Below are 20,983 nucleotides of genomic sequence, written 5' to 3'. Positions count from 1 at the left end.
TCTCTTCCTGAACTTGTGTAGAAGGCCTGTTGCTTGAACTGTTTTTGTTTTGTGAAGACTGTTGGTCTTCACCCAAGCTCTTCTCTTCTATAATCAACATTGACACAAAATCTATGAAATTGGGAATGTTTTCCCAAGTCTGAATAGACGTCTTGAATGCCTTGTATTGTGGCCCGAGACCACGCAGACTGACTTCCACCTTATCATCTTATCATCTACTGAAACGCCAATAGATGCAAGGGATTCCATAATACCCTTGATCTTCAATGCTGCATAGTCATTCACAGACATACTCTTTTTCTCCATAGTATGAAGTTCATTCTTCAACTGTATCTTTCGTGCCTTGGTATTCGTTTTATAGAGTTTTACAAGGTGTCTCATGTCTCCTTGGGGGACTTGGCATCCTGTATGTGCCTTGGTATTCGTTTCATAGAGTTTTACAAGGTGTCCCATGCCTCCTTGGGAGACTTGGCATCCTGTATGTGCCCAATCATGGTGTCCTCTATACTGATAGAGAGCCAATACATAACTTTTCTGGCTCCTTGGTTCCGATCCTTGAACTCTTTCACATTTGCACAGCAGTTGGATTGATCTCTGGGTATCTCCAGTGCCTCTTCATGCTCACCTTCTATGTAGTCCCAGTAACCCTTTCCCATCAGGAACTTTATCAACCTGAACCTTCAAGCATGGAAGTTGTTCTTGTCAAGCTTCTCAGCAACAATTTGGTTTATGCCATCATTTGATATCTTGCTAGACACACAAATTTACAAGAAACAGCACTCTGGTTTGTCCTACACAAACTGCTGTATTTTCTGCAGCGGTATTGTACTACACTCAAATATCACACCACCCAGTAGCCTCAATGTGCATACATACACCCAATGGCAACTGTTTGACCTCTTTGCAGCACACACAATGTCTGTACAACCAATCTGTCTTCTTGTAGTTCTTAAAACAGAGTTCTGCAGAGAATCGATGACTTACCCGCAGTGCTCGAAATCGCCTGCTTTCCGAAAAACGGAGGTCCTAACACGCCCGAAACCCGTTTTTGGCCTGAAAAACTACGTTCGATAGGATAGCATGGTTGTCCTATAGGTTTACTCCCCCGAAGAAAGCTCCTCAATCAGAGATTGTTTGCCGGTGCCTCCCGTAGAGCTCCCGAAGGGTGTAGTCACCAACACAAATAGGGAAGAGTAGATGAAGCTCTTACCCTCGTATCGCTTCCTGTGCTTCTCTTGCTTGTAGCTCAGCCCTTAGCATGAACCAGGCTCTGATACCATGAAAAGTGTAGGGAAGAAGAGAGATTGAGCTCTTGCAAGCACACACACACTCACAAAACCCTAAAAGAAAACACACAAGGTGAGAGGCTGAAAATCTTCTTCTTCTTCACACAACACTCAACACACCATATACAAAGATAAGAGTACACACAATATGAAAAGATACTCAACCAAATACATACTAGGGTTCTCTATATGTGAATCCAACTAAATGAGCTGGCGCTATAACTATGCCAGTCACTAGAATGGCTGTCACACAACCTGTCATCCCACTGTCTGCATATCACCCATGATCTCACCAACCATGCCAGTGGTGTAAGTGTGGGGCCTATCCATCAGTGTTCACCACCTCACTAGATGAGCTCGATATCTCAACGTCCTCTTCCCCCATTCAGTTTCCTACCCCAGGCGGGTCATCAGTGTCCACCGCCTCACTAGATGAGCTCGATATCTCAACATCCTCTTCCCCCATTCAATTTCCTACCCCACCCTCCTCACCAACCGCACCCTCACTGCCCTCTTTGTCCTTAAATTTGGGCATGCACACCACCTTCCGTGATATCCCTTCCACATCAGAAAAGCCCCCACCACTCCTCGATGCCAACCTCAATGGGAGCTTCTTAATCGACTACCCCTCCACCCTCATCCCCGACATATCACCACAAGCTCATAAGATTAAGAGGGAGAGAGAGAAAGACACAAGACTCAAATGAGACTAATGGGATTTTCCCCTTTCATATTTCATCAAATGTCTTATATACAAGAGCTCATAGTTTATAATGGCCGTAAGAGCTCATAGTTTACAATGGCCAGTCTCCCATTTATAATTGGGGGCCCAAAACTAGTCTTCATAGCTCTATGTACAACTATTCCTTATGATCGGCATTTTACACGCTGTAAGCTCGATCATCCCATGTCTCTTTTACATTAAGAACTTTATGCGGTTACAAAATATGAGTACAATAAGCATATCTATGCTTGAAAAGTTAACTAGAGTGGTTAACATACCACCCTCTTCCTTAATTCAGGTCCATCCTCCTCGAAGTTGGCCAGATCTAAGCATTAGTAGATCGGCAATAGTAGATCAAATATGTGCGAATAAAGTCGCGGCACAAGGTAGGAGTAGGGGGTGCATGACAGAGGACTTTGTAGCTTGTCCAAAATGTTGTCTCCATCTCATAGTATCCAAAAATCTGCTTGAGCATTGGCCCTTTGTTGATATCAAAGGCCAAGCCCTACATGCCTTCATGGTAGTGGTCCTAGTCAAGGAAGGCCTCCAATAGTGTGATGATCAAGTTGAAGAATTTGATCGTTCTATCATGGTTGGGTGGTTGGTAGGAGTAGGGGTTGTGTGATGGAAGACTCTGTAGCTTGTCCAAAATTTTGTCTCCATTTCAAAAATCTGCAAGCACCAAGCAAGCATCCACATGACGGGCTCATAGTATCCAAAAATCTGCTTGAGCGGTCGCCCTTTGTTGATATCAAAGGCCAATCCCTATGCGCCTTCGTGGTAGTGGTCCAAGTTAGGGAAGGCCTCCAGTAGGGTGATGATCAAGTTGAAGAATTTGATTGTTTCCATCAAGGTTGGGTTGGGTACTTGATCATAGCGATGGATGAACTCGTGGAAGAACTTAATTATGGTAGCTTTAGTGCAGGGCTACTGCACCGCGTCGAAGGAGCGAACCATGGAAAATTAAAGTGCAGCTTTAGGTTCTTCTATTGCTCCTCGTGGAAGAGGCTCCACACCCACCATCTTCTGATTGATAGGTACTCTGGGTTGATGTGGAGGGGTCACGGTGCATTGCAGCCCGTGGGGGGCGGCTACTCGCCCATGAGTTCAAAAGTCATGGGGCGAGCAGGCGGCGGGTGGCCAGTGATAGCCTCATTGTTGTGGTGGATTTTCACACCGCCATGTTTGATTCTTGGCCTCAAGGTAAGGATGCATGACATTGATGTCCATGCGATCCGTGATGCGGGTTATCGGCATGTGGCCTAGAGTTGTCGATCGACCACCATGATTCATATCGCGCCTGCTTGAACTCTGTTTGGTTGAGGGGGTCCCACCAATTTAGAGGACTAAGAGGAGGGTCAACCTCCTTGCGTTCAAGTGGTGGGGTAGGTGGAATCTCACCTTCTTGTATGGTTGCTTGTTGTGCTTACATGCTTGATTATTAGTGTGTGCTTGTAGGGATGGTGATGCTCTAACTTCTCTCCCCTCTCTTTGCTCTCTACGAAGTCCCTCTTGCATACATGTGGCATGAGGTGAAGGTTGAGCTTTCCATAGCTCCCTCCTTCTTGCTCTCTACCTAGCCATTGAGTCTCTGCTTGGGTGACATAAGTAGAGGTGGAGCTTCACATCGAGGAGTTAACCCTCATTAGGGTTGGCTAAGTGCACCTCTCCAGACTCGACCCTTGCATGTTGTCTCTCTTCTCTTCTCTCTCTCTCTCTCTCTCTCTCTTGTGTGCAAGGTAGTATGTTAAGTTTAACACCAACTGATGTGTTCACCTTTCTCGGCCTTACGGATCCATCCCATGCTGCCGAGTTGTGCTACATCTTGTTTTGTAGCCAGAGGGTTTCCAAGAACATCCCGTAAATAGAGAATGGTGGTGGAGGTCATGGCTACGAAGAAAGAAGGTGTTGTGTGAGAAGAGAGAGTAGCAATTGTTTGCAAGCGGGAAAAAGACTTACGAAGGGCTGGGAATAGGTGCAAGGTGTTGTGTGAGAAGAGAGAGTAGCAATTGTTTGCAAGCGGGAAAAAGACTTACAAAGGGCTGGGAATAGGTGCAAGGTCATAGCTTTAAGCGAGAAGATGGGCTACATGCAAAAAGATAGATACCACAAAAATATTAACGGGGCAGTGCACGATAATCTAAAAATAGTTACCGTGCCTTGTGCCGTGCATGATTGTTATAGCTCGTTGAATAACCATAATGAAAGGGTATCAAATCGTTCAACTTCCTAGGTGAATTTGTGATTATGGTTCTTGGAAGTGTGCTCGTATTAATGTGATAGATTCCCATGTAGTAGATTAGTGGTGCCACCTAAATAAATGGATTAAGTGGCATCATCCCATTGTAGGGCCGCAGGTGGTAGCCATTGATGACTCCGTTTTGGAAGCGCTCCCGTATGAACATCCAGAGAGGAGGAATGTTTCATCGTAAAATTTTTCCACGATCTAGAACGGTCTAGTCCACCTTAGATTTAGCTTCCCCGGATGTAGACCCATCCGTTGATTGGAACAATGGGCCTGAATCTTTTCTTTTGCCACTTCTGGATCACTATAGTTATGAAGAACGTCTTAAATCCCTCTTTGTCTAGTTGGAGAAGCTAATCCAAGTGATGTTGTAGGGATTCCTTGATGCTTAGCTTCTCGGATATGGGTATCCAAAGGCTCGGCAGAGCAGCACCAGGAACTCCATTGGCACACAACTACTTCAGGGACATATACTATCTTGAACGGAGTTATCCCTCTATGGAGATCTTCTAGGTAGTGCAGAATGCTAGCATAAGCAAGTATAAGGCTATATTGGTAGCCAAAGGATATGTGTAGACACATGGGATTGATTACAAGGAGACATTTGCCCATTGTGGTGGCTGCAGCTACTAAATGCTAGTTTTTACATCAGATGGATGTAAAAAATGTGTTCTTGCATGGCAACTTGCAAGAAGAAGTGTCTATGGATCAGTCACTTGGTTGTGAGGATAAAGGTCACCCCAGAGTATGTATGTAAGCTTAGTAAGGCTTTGCATGGGCTGAAGCAAGCTCCATGAGCATGGCATGACAAGATTGCTAAGTATCTTGTCACTACTAGTTTTCATATGGCAGATGTAGATTACTCTTTGTATGTGCGTAAGAGTGATAAGGGTATTGTGATCATCACCATATATGTAGATGATATTATTGTTGGGGGGTGACAACTTGGATGATATTGAGCATGTGAAAAGTCTTCTCAAAAGGAAGTTTGAGATGAAGGATTTGGGAGATCTGCGCTACTTTCTGGGAATTGAGGTCATTTGCACACTTGAGGGTATTTGGCTGTCACATAGAGACAATATGTATTGGACATGTTATCCAAGTATGGGATGGCTGATTGTAACTCAATCTCGGTGCCATTAGATCAAAATGGCAAGCTTAGTGTGGATGTAGGTTATGTGTTGGAGGATCCCACTATGTACATGAAGATTGTGGGGAGTTTGATCTATGTCATATAGCAGGCCAGATTTGAGTTACACTATTAGCTTAGAGAGCCAATTTATGCAAGTTCCATGCAAACCACATCTTGACAGTGTGCAACGCACACTTCGCTATTTGAGGGCCACTGTTGATTATGCATTGTTTTATGCAGCAGGTGTACCATTGGAGCTATATGGGTACACAGATGCAGACTGGGTAGGTAGTCTAAAATCTGAAGTTTTACACGGTCTAGTTAAGTACTTTTAAACTTTAGTCAATTACTTGAGATTTCAGGGGACATCATTTTTAAGTCTATATATAGCTGTAATCATATTTTAGGGAACATGGAGAAACACTCATAATCGTTTTGTGTGAAGTCTGTGTAGTTGGATCGCTATGTTGGGAGTTTTGTATGATGTTTCAGGGATGTGATATCTGTTGTTTGATATTCTGTAATTATGAATATTGTTTTTAGTAATGTTGTTAACTAGTTTGTGAGTGTATGGATAATCTAAGATCATGGTGGTGCTATCTGTAAAGTACATAATATTGTTTCTTGAACAGCCAGGTGTGTGGTGATTGTGATTATTTGGTGCTGAGTTTAGCCTCAACAGTTTTGGAGCGATCCTGTTGTTGTGCATGCCTAGAGATTTCTCTATAAGGAGTCAGGGCTATAACAATTTAATATCAGGCTGAATAAATGGATGCTTGGCTTCAGGAGTTTAGCAATTGGATAACAAAAGAAGAAGAATACACAACGTACGCAAAGGCCTTCTTGAGGGAGCAATTCCCCAATCTGCTTGTGGTTGTAATCCAACGCATTAGGGAAGTTGTTTGGAAGAAACAGAAGAAAGATTTTCTCCCATTTGGGGTATCAAACCGGCAAGCTAGGTGGTTCTTGGAAGAGTGCTATTATCACCAGGTGATACATAGATGAGTGAGAAAGAACATCCGTTTCGAAGACCACGGCATGGCTATGGTACGAGATTCAGACTCCGATTGGGAGACTGTTTTCTCTGGTAGAAGATACTAATGAAGGTATTAATCCACCCAATTCACCACCATCGACAGACAATCTAGAGGAAGGAGCAATTTTTTTTAAATTTTCAGGAGAAGAGGAGACAACGGCCCCAGATGCTAAAATTAATAAGGGTGTGACAAGACTACTTGGAGTGAGGGAACTTGCTGCTCAATTAGTTCGGGTGTCAGAAGAATCCTAAAATTTGATCCACTGCCACATCAACCACTTAGAGCAAGAAGACCACCACCAATATTATGGTGTAGGCAAATCCTCTACCACCTAGTGCCCCATTAAACCCAAAGGTTGACCCAGCCAAATTCAGTGTGGCTCAAAGAAAGATAATGCTAATAGCCATGTGGGTCAGTCTGAGACCTGCGATGTGGCAGGCTAGTGGCTTTGGGATATACTCGGATGCAGTGAAGGAGCACTTTGCAGCCACATTGGAAGATCGAGCGGTGAGTTGGTTCACACGTAGTATGGATTGGAACATTTTGCAAATTATGATACCCTCAAAGTAGCATTCTTGGCAAGGTTTAGAAAGGAGAAGACTCCTGAAGATGTCCTCAAGAAGCTCAAGGGGATGAAACAGAAAAAGTTGGGGGTAGAAAACTATACCCAAAAATTTAGAAATCTCTATAACAGGTTGTTTGGCAAATCAAAGACCAACTCCTGAATAGTTGGGATACTATTATTGTTGCAAGGGCCTCAGAACAAGCCTTCAGAGTGCTGTGGTGGCTGGTACAGATATTCAGAATAACAATGATTTTAATGACATGGTGTAGACAACACTTAGGGCGCATAGAGAAGATTGAAGACTAAGAAGACGAAGCAATCAAGGGACTTTGATGAGGATGATGATGATTCAGAAAAAGATGAGGGTGATTCAAAATATGAGGATAGTAGCTCTGAATCCTCAGATGATGAGGAATGGAGTGAGAAGTAGAAAAAATCAAAGAAAAATAAAGCAAAGCACGAAACCAAAAAGAATGGGGAAACAAAAAGTAAAGCAACCAAGGAGAATGACTTGGAAAAGAAGATTTTGGAAAAAATCAAAATTCTGGGAATGGCACCAGTACAGGGGAAGCCATCTAAACCATTTTGTGAGATATGTCAGAAGTTGGGTCACATTACAGCTAGCTGTTGGTATAACCCACAGTACAGGGGGAGAGTGCCACCCCATATTTTGCAAATGAATCAGCAACAAGCAGTAAATCAGCCAACAAACCCTTAGGCCAATCAGGTCGGGGTGGAACAAAACAGAAGGGCTCTTGGTCCTCCAAGGAGGAATCAGAATCAAATTCAGTGTCAACCCATGAATCAAAATCAGAATCAGTGGGGAGAACAGTAGAGAAACTTCAACAACAATAATCAGAACAGAAATTTTAATTAAAAAATACCTATAATTATTGTGGTGCTCAAGCGCAAACAGACAAGGGCCAGCATGTGAGCTTTGGTGTAAGCATAGGAGTGAAAGGGGAATCCCAATTATCAAATATAGTGACAGGAAGGAGGGAAATCAAAATCAACAGAATCAACCCTCTGGGCTCAGCTAAATGCAGTAATGTTGGAGGAAATTGATGAAGAATCAGAAGTACAGTTGAAGGAGAATGGACAAGATGACAAAGGACATTGGAATTGTGACTGCATGCATGGAAGTGGGTGCCATTATCCCCTTCAAGGTGATGGGATGGGAGGCCTTGAGAATGGCAATGGTGCCATTCTCCCCTTCTAGATGTGGGAGGCCCTAAGAAAGGTAGTGATGCCATTCTCCCTTTAATCAAGGTGATGTGAGGCCTTGAGAATTTCACCACTGCTGATGTTCTTCCTTGAATGCAATGGAAAATGGCAGTGTTGCCATTCCTCCCTTCAAGGTGAAGGCATGCTTTAAGAATGGCACCACTACAATTCTTCCTTGAACATAAGGGATAATGGCAGTGGTGCCATTCTCCCCTTTAAGTTGATGAGATGGGAGGTCTTGAGAATGGCACCAGTGCCATTCTCCCCTTTAAGGTGATGGGAGGCCCTGCAAATGGCAATTGTGCCATTCTCGCCTTCAATCAAGGTTATGGGAAGCCTTGAGAATGATATCAATGCCATTCTCCCTTGAATGTAATGGAGACTGGCTCTGGTTTAGAGCTTAGATGGTGATCTAGACAGACTCTAGATGGAGTATATACGAGGTGTAGAAGGGAGTGGTGGATACTCACAAGCATTGGATACCTTAGCTCATGGGGGCAACCATGTCCATATATAGTACTGTAGGCGGTGTGGTAGACGCATATACAACAAGGGCGGTTACACTACATAGACACGGTGGTCACCACCCGCATATCAAGAATGCGACCCACCGACCACCAACCACCGCCCACTAATGATGGAGCTAGTATCCGAGGGAATATTCTAGGAAATATTCCTCATACCGTCACCTTGGGGGCTCGGACCCCCCATTCGGGCGGCTAACACTCGTATCCCTGACCATCTCCTAACCATCATCAATGATCACAATAATGACCCCATCGGCGTCTAAGCCGGGGTTCCCACTAAAGACATATGCACCGTGGCTACTCCTCATAATGGGGGCCTAACAAATGTGCATTATACATCAAAGTGAGATACATGCTGAGAGGCGGGCATTGAGTGTATACTAGCACCCCCCTCAATATCCACCCAAAGATGAACTAGGTTTTTGGCCCAATGCCAAGTCGATGAAGATGCCGAGTGAGTTGGTCCTTCCCAAGAGCCTTGGTGAAGATGTCCACGCAGTTTTTCTCTGTAGAGCAATACTCCAGCTCCACTATCTCATCCTCTATCATCTCTCGCACATAATGATACTGAATCTCAATGTGCTTCGTGCGAAACACAGGGTTCTTGGAGATAGCCATGCAACTCTGATTGTTGCACATGAACGCCCATGTCAGCCAGGATTCTCCTTAGCCATACTACCTCACATGTAGCAAAGCAAGCTGATTGGAGATAGCCATGCAACTCTGATTGTTGCACATGAACGCCCATGTCAGCCAGGATTCTCCTCAGCCATACTCCAGCTCCACTATCTCATCCTCTATCATCTCTCGCACATAATGATACTGAATGTCAATGTGCTTCGTGCGAGCATGAAACACAGGGTTCTTGGAGATAGCCATGCAACTCTGATTGTCAGCCAGGATTCTCCTCAGCCATACTACCTCACATACTACCTCACATGTAGCAAAGCAAGCTGCCTTATACTCAGCCTCTGTGAAGAAAGTGCCACTGTAGGAAGGTTGCTTTTTGCTGGTCCAAGAGAAAGCACCAAAACCAAGTGAAAAACAATATCCAAAAACTGATTTCCTAGAATCACAATCTCCTGCCCAATCTGAGTCACAATAACCTGTCAGAGTGTCACCCATGCTATAAGTGATGCCATACTCAAGAGTATCTTTGATGTACCTAATCACCCTCATCCCTTCCTTCCAATGACTCTCTCGTGGCTTGTTGGAAAACTTGCTCAACACACCAAGTGTGAAGCTGATTTTAGGTCTAGTGTTAGTGAGAAAAATCAAACTCCCCACCAACTTCATATACTTCCTAATGTCAACAAGTGATGCTGCAGAAAGCTTCATGTTCACTTTCATTGGCATAGACACAGGCTTGTAGTTTGTCATCCCAAATGCTTTGAGAATCTCCCAAGCATACTTTTGCTGCTGCGAAATGAAGATTTTACCTAACTCTTACTAGACCTCAATCCCCAAACATAAATGTATAAGACCCAAGTCTGTCATCTCAAACTCATGGCTCAACATATCCATTGTCTTCTGGATCATCTCTTCATTATCACCTGAAATGTTTAAGTCATCTACATACAAGACAACAAAAACAATATTGCCATGACTTTTTAGAACATACAAGTTAGCATCAGAATCACTTCTTATAAACCCAATCTTTTTGAAAAATTGGTCTATCCTATGATACCATGCCCTTGGGGCCTGTTTTAGCCCATACAATGTGGAACCACAGTGCAATTCTGTAGCAATCAAACAAAGAAGACATGAAATGTTCTAAAATGACCATTGCAATAAATTTTTTTTCGAACCGATGGTGTAGATACAAAAAATCACTATTAAACCCATATTGCTTGGCTCGCTAAAAAGATGTTGAATCTATAGTATTCACAATGTTGGAGAGCCATTAGCAAACAAAAGACAATAGACAGGAAAATTTATAAAATAACCAAAACAATCACTAATAAACTCGTACTACGGTTCAGTTGGTATGACATGACCCCCATACATATTTCAACTAAAGTGGGTTGCAGGTTCCTAAAGCTATTGAGGGGATGACTTCTAATAGACTGAGTTAGCATGTCTTTTACAATTCTCTCAGAAATACAAACTTGATGAATATGCATATTGTTATTCACATCCTGTCCAAGAATCATTAAGAACACAAAGTATATGTGCTTGCATGCAAGATATGGTCTTTTCTTGGCCACTCTATCTCTGAACTCCACACATGAACACATTGGATTCTTCTGAATAGTGACCTCTATCAGAGGTGTGTCTTGGCTCCCCTTGGTCAATGGATTAATACTAAATGTTTCCTTTACCCCTTCTATATGTATATGGCTGCCTACAACTTTTGCATGCATATCTAAGGCTGTGATTTGACCAAATGCAGCCTTTGAAATTCCTCGTCGATATGGAAATTGTTTCACCTCCTTGTTTGTCTCGCTAGTGCCTTTTGCAAGCTCCTTTTCTAGAAAAAACTCAAGAGGAATACCAATGTCATATCCTGCTCTAATAAGCTTGCAAGCTTCTTTCACTTGTAACTTGGTACCTTTAGCAATGGGCCAAACACAAGGGACATCCTCTGGTGGATGTAATATTGTCTTTGTAATTTTCCAAGTGTGCCTAACATCTGTATTACAAAAATAGCAATACTTCTCCTTTTTCCAGGAGGATAGTTGACAATCACTCCAAAAACAAGGACTGACATCACCCCCTCGCAACTTTGAGCTACACTTTTTCCCCGATGCCCAGTGGTTGCACTCAACTCGATTCACTGTTGGTATCCTCCGCAAGGCCCACTTTGTATCATGCACATCACTTTCAAGGTTCTCGAAAACTTTGCATTGCTCATCGACCTCTATTGTAGGCTCTAACCTCTCTCTTATCGCATAGTTAAACTCAGGCCTATGGCTAGAGTTGCCAAAGTTTTCTTCTGTTGAGTCATGTAGTGGCCTTTTGGCTCGAATAGTTTTATTCTCACCCTTGAATTTTACCCTATTTAAAAACATAGGGGTCCCCGCCACTGCATCATCCACTGCTTGTGAGGTAGCTATTGGGGATGGACTTGCTTTCTATCGAGAAAGAGATCTCTCAACCAAAAGCTCCAATGTAGGCCCACAACCTATGTATTTTCCTTCCAAGAAAGCCAGTTGTCTGGCACATTGGAAGTAAGCATTGATTAGATCTGTCACACAAGCATCATAAAGACTAATCTTTTTCCTATACCCCTCCCCTGCCAAAACCAGCTTGCATGCTTGGTCTCCAACATATTTGTCCTTGGAACAAGAGCATTGACAATAGGCTCTCCATCCTACAAGACAGTGGTAGAAATTGATTAAAAACAATGCAGTGCACATAAGTAGGAGGCACACAATAATACAATGAATAATCTCTTACAAACATTACCTTTAAAATGAAATGACCCCATCGACTAACCCTATAGTGCCACCAACTCAACCAGCTAACAAGCTTAAGGATGTTTCTATCAGCTGCCTTGCCAGTTGCCCATCATGCTCATATCCTGCGAAATTGCTGAAGGGCACTTTCTTTGTTTGGGGCAGTCCTCCACTTCTCACACATCTCCCTGTGCTTTTCTTGATGTGGGCTATATATGTACCTCTGCGTGTGGACACAAAGGTTGTCTTCCCAATGCCATAAACATGACCTTTCCCTTTCAATCATCTCCTTGCCGTCGTTAAAGACACGTCTCACTACATTCCAGTTAGCGCCAGCCTCATCCGCCACATAAACCCAAAAAAAATTGCTACCTTCCCTGTGTGCTCCACCATTACCAAATTCATGTTTTCCCAAAACATGACTTGAGCATCCTCATCCTCTTCTCTAAATTCACAAGTTGCTATTGTTAACAGCTCACCAATCCTGCATGCCGCAAATGGAAACAGAGTTATATTAAAGACACAAAACAAGCCATGCACTCTACCGCTTGTAACTTACATGTGGTCATAAACATGTGCTCCCATTGTATGCCGTCCCCAGTATCCACTCGATGCACATGATCAAAGCAGACCCATGCTTGATGAAGATCCCCATTACCATCCTTGTCCATTCGCCGAACAATGTCAATCCCAGAACCAGGTCCAGTAGTAGACATCTTAAAGATAAAGCAACGCTTAGTAGTAGTGGTGGCTTGCAATGGAAATCAAGAACCATGGAAGAACTTAAAATGGCATGTTCTTTTTAGATTAAGAATGGCTTCATATCCTTCACCCAGAGGCCATGTTGTTTTTCGTGTTTACATTACCATCTGCTTCACCCTGCATTCATAAAGCATACTTAGTGTATTAAAGATGATAATTGCATACTATTCTTTGCTAAATTGCACTTCCTACGTACTTTTTGACATTTATCAAACTTTGCAACTCTTGCGACATCTCCTGCAGCTCCCTCTTTGTCATGAATTCTCCCTGTGCCTTATCATCATCAGTGAACGCTCTTAGAACCACCTCCCTTGTACCTTTCTGGGCCCAGCGTTGTGGTCGATGCCCACTGCACGTGCTACAAAGGCCTTGATATTTCGTATCGATGCTCGGCACATTCCCTTGGAAACCCTGTGTGTATGTCTGCCATAATGAATAAATAGTCTGTTGTGCATTGATTCTTTTGGCATAAAATAATAGACACAAGAAGGGCATTCTTTAAGACACATTGGCACATGCTTGCAGAAAAAACACTCAAGGTTCCCGAAGCTCCCAATTGCTAAATTCCCATCTTTTGGAGATTTTATCAGCTGCCCATTCCAATGGAGTTTGTTTGGTTGATTCATACGTGTCCTAAAGGAGCAGTGCTCATTCATGCACTGGAAGGTTCCCCCGCAGAAGCTCTTCCTAAGAACAAAAGTTTTATTGGCCCTAGTTTGCGTTTGTGGCTTTGTCCAAACGTTGCCCTCTTATTTTTGCTCCATCCCTTCCATACCTTTCCCACCTTCAAGCTCGTACGTAGTACTGAACTCTGGGTACACCTTGGAAGCTCTTTTACCTTGCCTTTGTAATCACAATCATGGATTAAAAGTGTGCAAGACATCAGTAGGAGGTAACATGCAGATTATTTGAAAGCAAGAGACCGCACTATCAAACTGAACATCTTCCTCTTCCAAATGTTGAAAGCACTTTTCCACAGGAGAGACCTCTACCTCCTCTTGCAATGACCCATGTGCCTGGACATTGATGTTTTCTATCTCTTCAGTGTCCAAGTCACTGCAAAGCACAATGCTCTCTAATTCAATGCACAATGCAAAACAAAAAATGTCAAAGTCAAAGTTAATGCCACTTACATTGGAGTACTCTTTCGAGAACCGGGAGGAAATATAGTTGAGGGGCCTTGTTCTGGGGTCTCAAAATAATTCTCTAATTTGGCAATATATACAGAGGACAATGAATGCTCCAGGATAAAATATGCCTCGTCTCCAATCCCTGCATACAAGTGTAAAGGACAAATGGGCTCATACTCTCCTCCAATTTCAAGTAAGGCCTCCACATTTATCCCACCAATAGTTCCAAGCTTCCCCCGGATCATGTTGATTGACACAAGACATTTGCCATTCGAGAAGGGGACTCCAATGCATGCACCCATTGTAGAATGGAGGAAAACACGAGCCTCCTTGCATAATGCAATCACAACAACAATTAAGGAATTTACATTGAATATTAGCCAAAAATATTTTAATACTAGATGTTCTTGCTCTAATCAATAGCATATACCAGCCATAATACAATTTTACCAAGCTCATTTTAAGACTATGGGTAGAAGCAAATAAAAATATTTATTGCAAAAACAGTCATAATGAAGGGTATCAAAAAGAGTACATGTTGTATATATGTATATATGTTTGTGTGTGTGTGTGTATGTACACACACACACACACACACACACACACACACACACATTTGCTTTGTGTTAGTTCTTGCGCTTTTTCATAATCTCCTGTTAGATTTCAAAAACTCTACCAATTGGATGCCATAGCATAACTGTGCTAGCTAGATTTAAAAAAACGGAAAAATATTGACCAAACCCTTAAATTTTAGTGTTGAAATTCATTACTGTTAGGATAAAAAAATTTATCCAGTGCCTAACTTAGGGTTTTTAGTAGTCGGCTACTTCTTATGAAGCAATTACTTAAGGCTTTTAGTAGTCGGCACAGAAGCATCTTCCCTCGAACAACACACACGCAGAGAAGCGATCATGAAGCATCATACGTCTCCCCAGCAAAGAAACGCTGATCTCATGCGCAGGGCCCTCTCCCCACTCCAATCTTTCTCCCCAACAAAGAGACGCAGACAGGTATCATCCATGAATTTGTGCTATTTTTCCTGAATGAATTTGTGCGCTCAGCGCACAAAATAATAGGATGTTTTGCTACCGCCACACTCCACACACAGTATGAGATGTGCGGCATTACTTCTTGCTATTTTTCTTGAATGAATTTGTGCGCTCAGCGCACAAAATAATAGGATGTTTTGCTGCCGACCATTGAAAAAATCATCACGATTTTGAGTTCGTTTCAAGCTTCGAGGGCGCTGCCCCCTGAACTCCCCCCACCGCCCCCCCTTGGATCCCCCCGCGACGGGCAGAAATTTAGAGAGAGTAGTGTAAGAACATGCTATCTATATTATTGCATAGACTGTCTCTCTTACTACTGTCTATATTATGCATAGACTTTATGTATACAAGAAGCTCAAAAAACTCACATTTGATGTCTTCTTGGTTGAGAAATGGCTCACACAGTCGAGAGAGGAGACCAGCAAACATGTGCATCTAAAGAACAATAGCACAAAAAGAAAAAAGTTTGTCCTTAAAAAAGTGTTGGATTGCGAAATATCACTTCTAAAGTTTATTAATACTCAATATTGAATGCCTTGAGATTTGGGCTACCAAATCTTTATATATTTTCCAATAAATTTGAATGCCTTGAATTGAACACCTGAAAAGGGCTCCGTAAATATTTTCCAATGAAGATTTTTTTAAAATATTCAATACGGCATTGAATGCCTTGGAATTTGGGCCAAAGCACTCCATATGATAATCTCAAAGATATTCTGTTCATTAATGAGTTGGCCGTTTTGTTGGACAGTGAATGTGCCACCTTTGTTTGATGATTGTGTTGCAGTACTGAATTTAATCTCTTTAGAATGTGCCACCTTTTTTTGAAGTTTGTGTCGTAGTACTGAATTTGCTGTTAAAATAATCAATTAATTACACAATACGAGTAGAATACTATTTGAAGATTTATTCTTGTATTTTTGCATGGCTATCTGGTTTTCAAATGAGTTCGAGTCATTTCACTAGAGCATCTTGCTTGAAAGGTTCTTGTTGTTGTGCAAAAATGGATGAGTTACCTCTTGCTAAGTGGAAAAAGAGTGTGCAGGTTGGCCCAGGTGAGAGCTCATCGAGACACACGAGGCAAGCTGATTTTTCCAGCACTTTGGAGCAGGCTGCCTCCTCAAACCCTACTACTACAGAGCAGGCGGTACATATCATAGATGACACTAACCTGGAGGTGATGGATAGGCAGCATCTACATAGTGATGAAAGAAATGAGGAGGATGGACAAAATGTAGTGGGGGCAATTGAGGAAAATAAAGGTGATCAAAATGAGGGTGAGAATACTCAAGGTGGTGATAATGAGGACGAAGGTGAGAATACTGAGGATACTGGGAGAGAGATAGAGGGGGAAGAGAACACACATCCACTAGAGGATCAAGAAGAAACAGTTGTCACAACCCAAACTGAAGGAAGCAAGCAGAAAAAAAATAAGGTTGATATTTTTGGGAAGATTCTTGAGACATCTACTCCACAAGCCTTCTTAGATAGGATAGGAGTCAAATTTAGGTCTCCACCTCCACATGTTCCTCTCTATAGGATGATCTAGACGGAGGCAATCTGAAAGGTTTCTCCCTCAACAGATAAGTCTCTTACTCGAAGCTTCAAAAAACTAGGTGGGTACATTGAGAGCATGGGAGCTTTCACAGTATCAATTATGGACTTGGAAGGGGAGGAGACACCATTGAAACAAGAGAGGGAGGAATCTTGGGATGAGCATTGGAGGACTGTGAATCAATAATTTGAGGAATCTCTTGCACTTGACCCCGATTGGGGTCCGTACTTGAGCCGAAAAATGGTGCATATTCTTGATGGTAATAATCGACACAATGCTTGGATGGACTGCATTTCTACAGGTGAGTTCTCATTGGGATGTTATAGTTTCTTATGCTTCTTTGTCCTTCCTAATTTTGTGTTTTATTACAGGGTTTCAAGGGGATTTGTCCATGCATTGTTGTGTTCTCTGTAAATTTTATGTGTTCGAGTGGAGGGATGTGGGTGAGCTTATGTTTTCATTGTCCAGGTTGAACAAGTAAGTTAATTTGTTATCAGAGTCTCCTTCTATGTCAAGTAAGTTGTTTGTACTCAAGAATATTAACATATTTTTTCTTTGTTTTGTAGGACGCATGATTATGCATTTGTGCCAACCACATTTGGTGATCATCTATTTCAACTAAGAAGATTAGGAGAGTCCGACCTAACAACTCTCATGGCACATTTGGACAATGAGGACAAGCTGTGGGTTGAGAGAGAGATGCAGAGTGCGTCTGCCCACCAGAGGAAGGCCCAGTTGGCTTCATTTGCCAATCCAGATTATGACTTAGCTCTTGTTCAAGGACGAGATGGAGCAAAAAATTGATGAGGCATCAAATGGACCACTTGCCGAGTCTGCTAGGGAGAATGTGACTCGAAAGATAGAAGTTCTCTATAGAGGAAAAACATCAAAATATGCAAGGATTACTGATCCCTCCAACGGTGAGGCCTTTTGGTGTGTGGTGCTCTCCCTCCCATGGCACGCGTCAACCAATCATGTGGCCATAGAGGAAAAGCTCAATATGATAGGTTCTGCATGCATCAGAGACACATATAAGGCTCACATTGTCAAGCTATTGGACAACTCTCAGGCTGCAGTGCGATCACTTGATGGTATGCCAAATGATCAGACAAAGGTTAGGGAATGGCTACACATGTACTCCTACTGGCTTCAGATCACGGAGCTGGGTTTGAGAATCCAAAATGATATTAAAAATGCCGATCGAGTCAGGTTGCCAGGTGAGAGCCGATTCACCTCTTTTGTTGTTCTATGTAGAAGAAAGTACTTTCAAAGCGCACGAAGGAGGCATAAAATTTAGCCATGATATTGACCATCAACCAGGCCTACAAAGTGCCACACGGCGAGTCGTTTACAGGTTTTCCTACAACATAACCCAGATATTCCTTGTTAAAAAACATGCATACTTCTTTCTATGTGTTGTTTTATCATTTGGGCTTTGGCTTGCAGATGGTTGCTTTTTGAAATTGAGGAGTACCAATTGGATATTTTACCCCCTCTTGCTAGTGTGTGGCTTTGTGTTGACAATCAATCTTATATGTATGTATGCCGATTTGAAGCTTGGAAGAGTAAGTGATTGAATTTGGCATATTGAATCCATGATTGAGAAACATGTTCATATTGAGGGTGAGTTGTGTTTACCCATGTTTGTCATTGAACAGGCCATGTCAAGCATGGAGTCTTGTTTCTACCCGTGGTGGTTGGACCTTGAAAGAAACCATGTGCCTGAGGAGGAGCTTGATCTGTATCGCCAACATAAGTCTATATTGGAGCTTCGTAGCCAGCAAATTGATCATAATGAGGCCACATCCACATCACATGCAACATCGATTGCATCGGCTTCTTTTCATAAGTCATTGCCAGTGAATTTAGGGAGGGAAATAGTGAATCGTGCATTGGAGGTGAATTGAGCAATGGAGGCAAATAGGGAGCAGAGTCAACAACAGACATCCAATAGTAGTGCAAGCGGGATACAACCAACTAACATCATAACACCAAGACATTGCAAGCTCCAGGTATGTGAGCTTCCTACCTCATCTCTATCGTGATCCGATTGTTTTGACTTAAGACTATGTGTGTTAAATGTCAAAAACCTGTCTATAGGAACCATTTGTGCCTTCAATGTTAGTATTGAGGACCTTGCAGCTACTTTTGTGAACCGTTGGAGGATGCATCCTCATTGGGAAAGCAAGTGCTTGATGCCATGAATGTTATTTGCACAGTAGGGAATGTCAAGAGTAGAGGGTCCGATTACTGTGTGGAGTTAATATTTGTAGACTTCCCCTCAAATATCATCATTGGAGGTTGTGTTGCAAACAAGGTTCCATATTGGAATAAGATTGGGGATGGCATGTATGACTCTACTTTTAAAGTTGTTGATTCTTGTCTCTCGGATCGAGGCTTCTTTACATGCCTTTACACTATGGAAGAAGGAGTGACCATTGAGCAGGTTGCAGAGAGCATTGGGTTTGGCATTTATCATAGACAGGTTGTGAGGTGTACTCCACCTATTGGGAAGAAGATGGGGCAAATGATACCCAGGTATTGGTGTTGTTCTCTTTGGGACTATCATTTGTGCAAATCTTCTTTGTCCCATTTAAGGTGAAAATGCATGAACAACCAATGTGTCTTTGCTTGTAGGTCACTTGTCTAATATTGGCTGTTTTTGTTTGCTCAACATCTCCTGCTACAAGCTTTGTGATGCATGGGGATCAGCTAAGGGATTTGGCACTAGGTGATGATCTTGATGTAGGGCAAGATCTTATCTTTGACATGTATGTATGCATTCAAATCAAGATAGAATTTAAAATAATTTTCGGTGATCTTTATGGCATATGGTTAATGGTTTGTGTGAGTTTTCAAGAGTGCCAGATCTGGTGAAGAGAAAGGGTAGACCATGGCGAGGCGGTTGTCAGAGAGGTCAGCGGCTTAGCAAATACATCGTCTCCGTCTTCAGTCGTCTTGGGGACATGATTTTGGATTTGTTTGTTGGCACTGGAACTCTTGGGCTAGTGGCAGCATTTATGGATCGCAATGTCATAATGTTAGACAAGGATGAGCGGATCTATGATCACCTGTTAGAACCATACTCAGCAAAGGTATGCATGTTGAAAAGATAAATATGTTAGTAGAGAATAATTTTGTATTGATAAAGCTTATTTTCTTTTCTTTGTGTCTCTTGCAGTTATGAGGATCACATGTCTACATCAGAATGCCATTAGAGATAGTCTTTTTTTTATTGAGACAATCATTTTTTTGGGACTATTGGAAGTAATGTTTTGATGGATGTTATGCTTGTGAATGTTTTTTACAATAGCATGTAGACAATTTTTATTTGGATTATAAAAATTTTAAATCCTATGGTTATGGTTTCTAAAGAGTATTATATTGTTGTGTCAGTGGTATGGCTATTAAAATTGGTGTGCATTTTAATGGCTTGATTTCTATGCTCTCTCATTGCTGTGGTTTCCATGTGGTTGCAACAATAGTTTGTTTCTATTAGTAGCTCAATGACCAATTCAACCTCTTTTTATCGAGCCAAGTAGTATGAGTTTTGTAGTGATTTTTTATATCCGCACCATTCATTTGAAAATGCTTTATTTGCAATAGTCATTTTTAACTTTTTTAGTTTTCTTTGTTCTGTTCATTATAGAGTTGCACTATGGTTTCACTCTTCTCTTTAACAGTACATGCTCGCTTAACATCATACCATGCCCCTACTTGCTCACTTTCACAAGGACTTTATTTCAACTCATTGCTCTGTGCTCACTGCTCTTGGCTCGCTAAATAGACGCACCCGATAGTTGTTATATGAGCTATGGGAGCAAAGGTTTTATCAAAGTCAAAACCCTGTGCTATCAAAGTCAAAACCCTCTACTTGTGCAAATCCCTGTGCAACCAACCTAGCTTTGTATTTTTCAAGGACTTTATTTCAACTCATTGCTCTGTGCTCACTGCTCTTGGCTCGCTAAATAGACGCACCCGATAGTTGTTATATGAGCTATGGGAGCAAAGGTTTTATCAAAGTCAAAACCCTCTACTTGTGCAAATCCCTGTGCAACCAACCTAGCTTTGTATTTTTCAAGTGATCAGCCTTATACTTAGCTTTCCAAACCCACAAACCTCCTTCCTCCACTGAGTGTGGTTGTTCTGCAAATACCACATCTCGGCTAGCCACAATCTTCTTTGCCTCTGTATCATAGAGTCGATAGACTTCAACTCTTGACTATATCCAAGAAAGATACAGTTCTTACTTTTGGCATCTAGCTTGGTCCTAGATGCATCTGGAATATGCACATAACAATCACAACCAAATGTTTTGAAATGAGAAATGAAGGTTTCTTACTAGAGTA

Source organism: Cibotium barometz, chromosome 9 (genome assembly GCF_041138505.1).
Source record: "Cibotium barometz isolate CiBa-2024 chromosome 9, ASM4113850v1, whole genome shotgun sequence".
Lineage (NCBI taxonomy): Eukaryota > Viridiplantae > Streptophyta > Polypodiopsida > Cyatheales > Cibotiaceae > Cibotium > Cibotium barometz.
The sequence above is the reverse complement of the archived record's forward strand: the minus strand, read 5'-3'. Positions refer to the sequence as shown.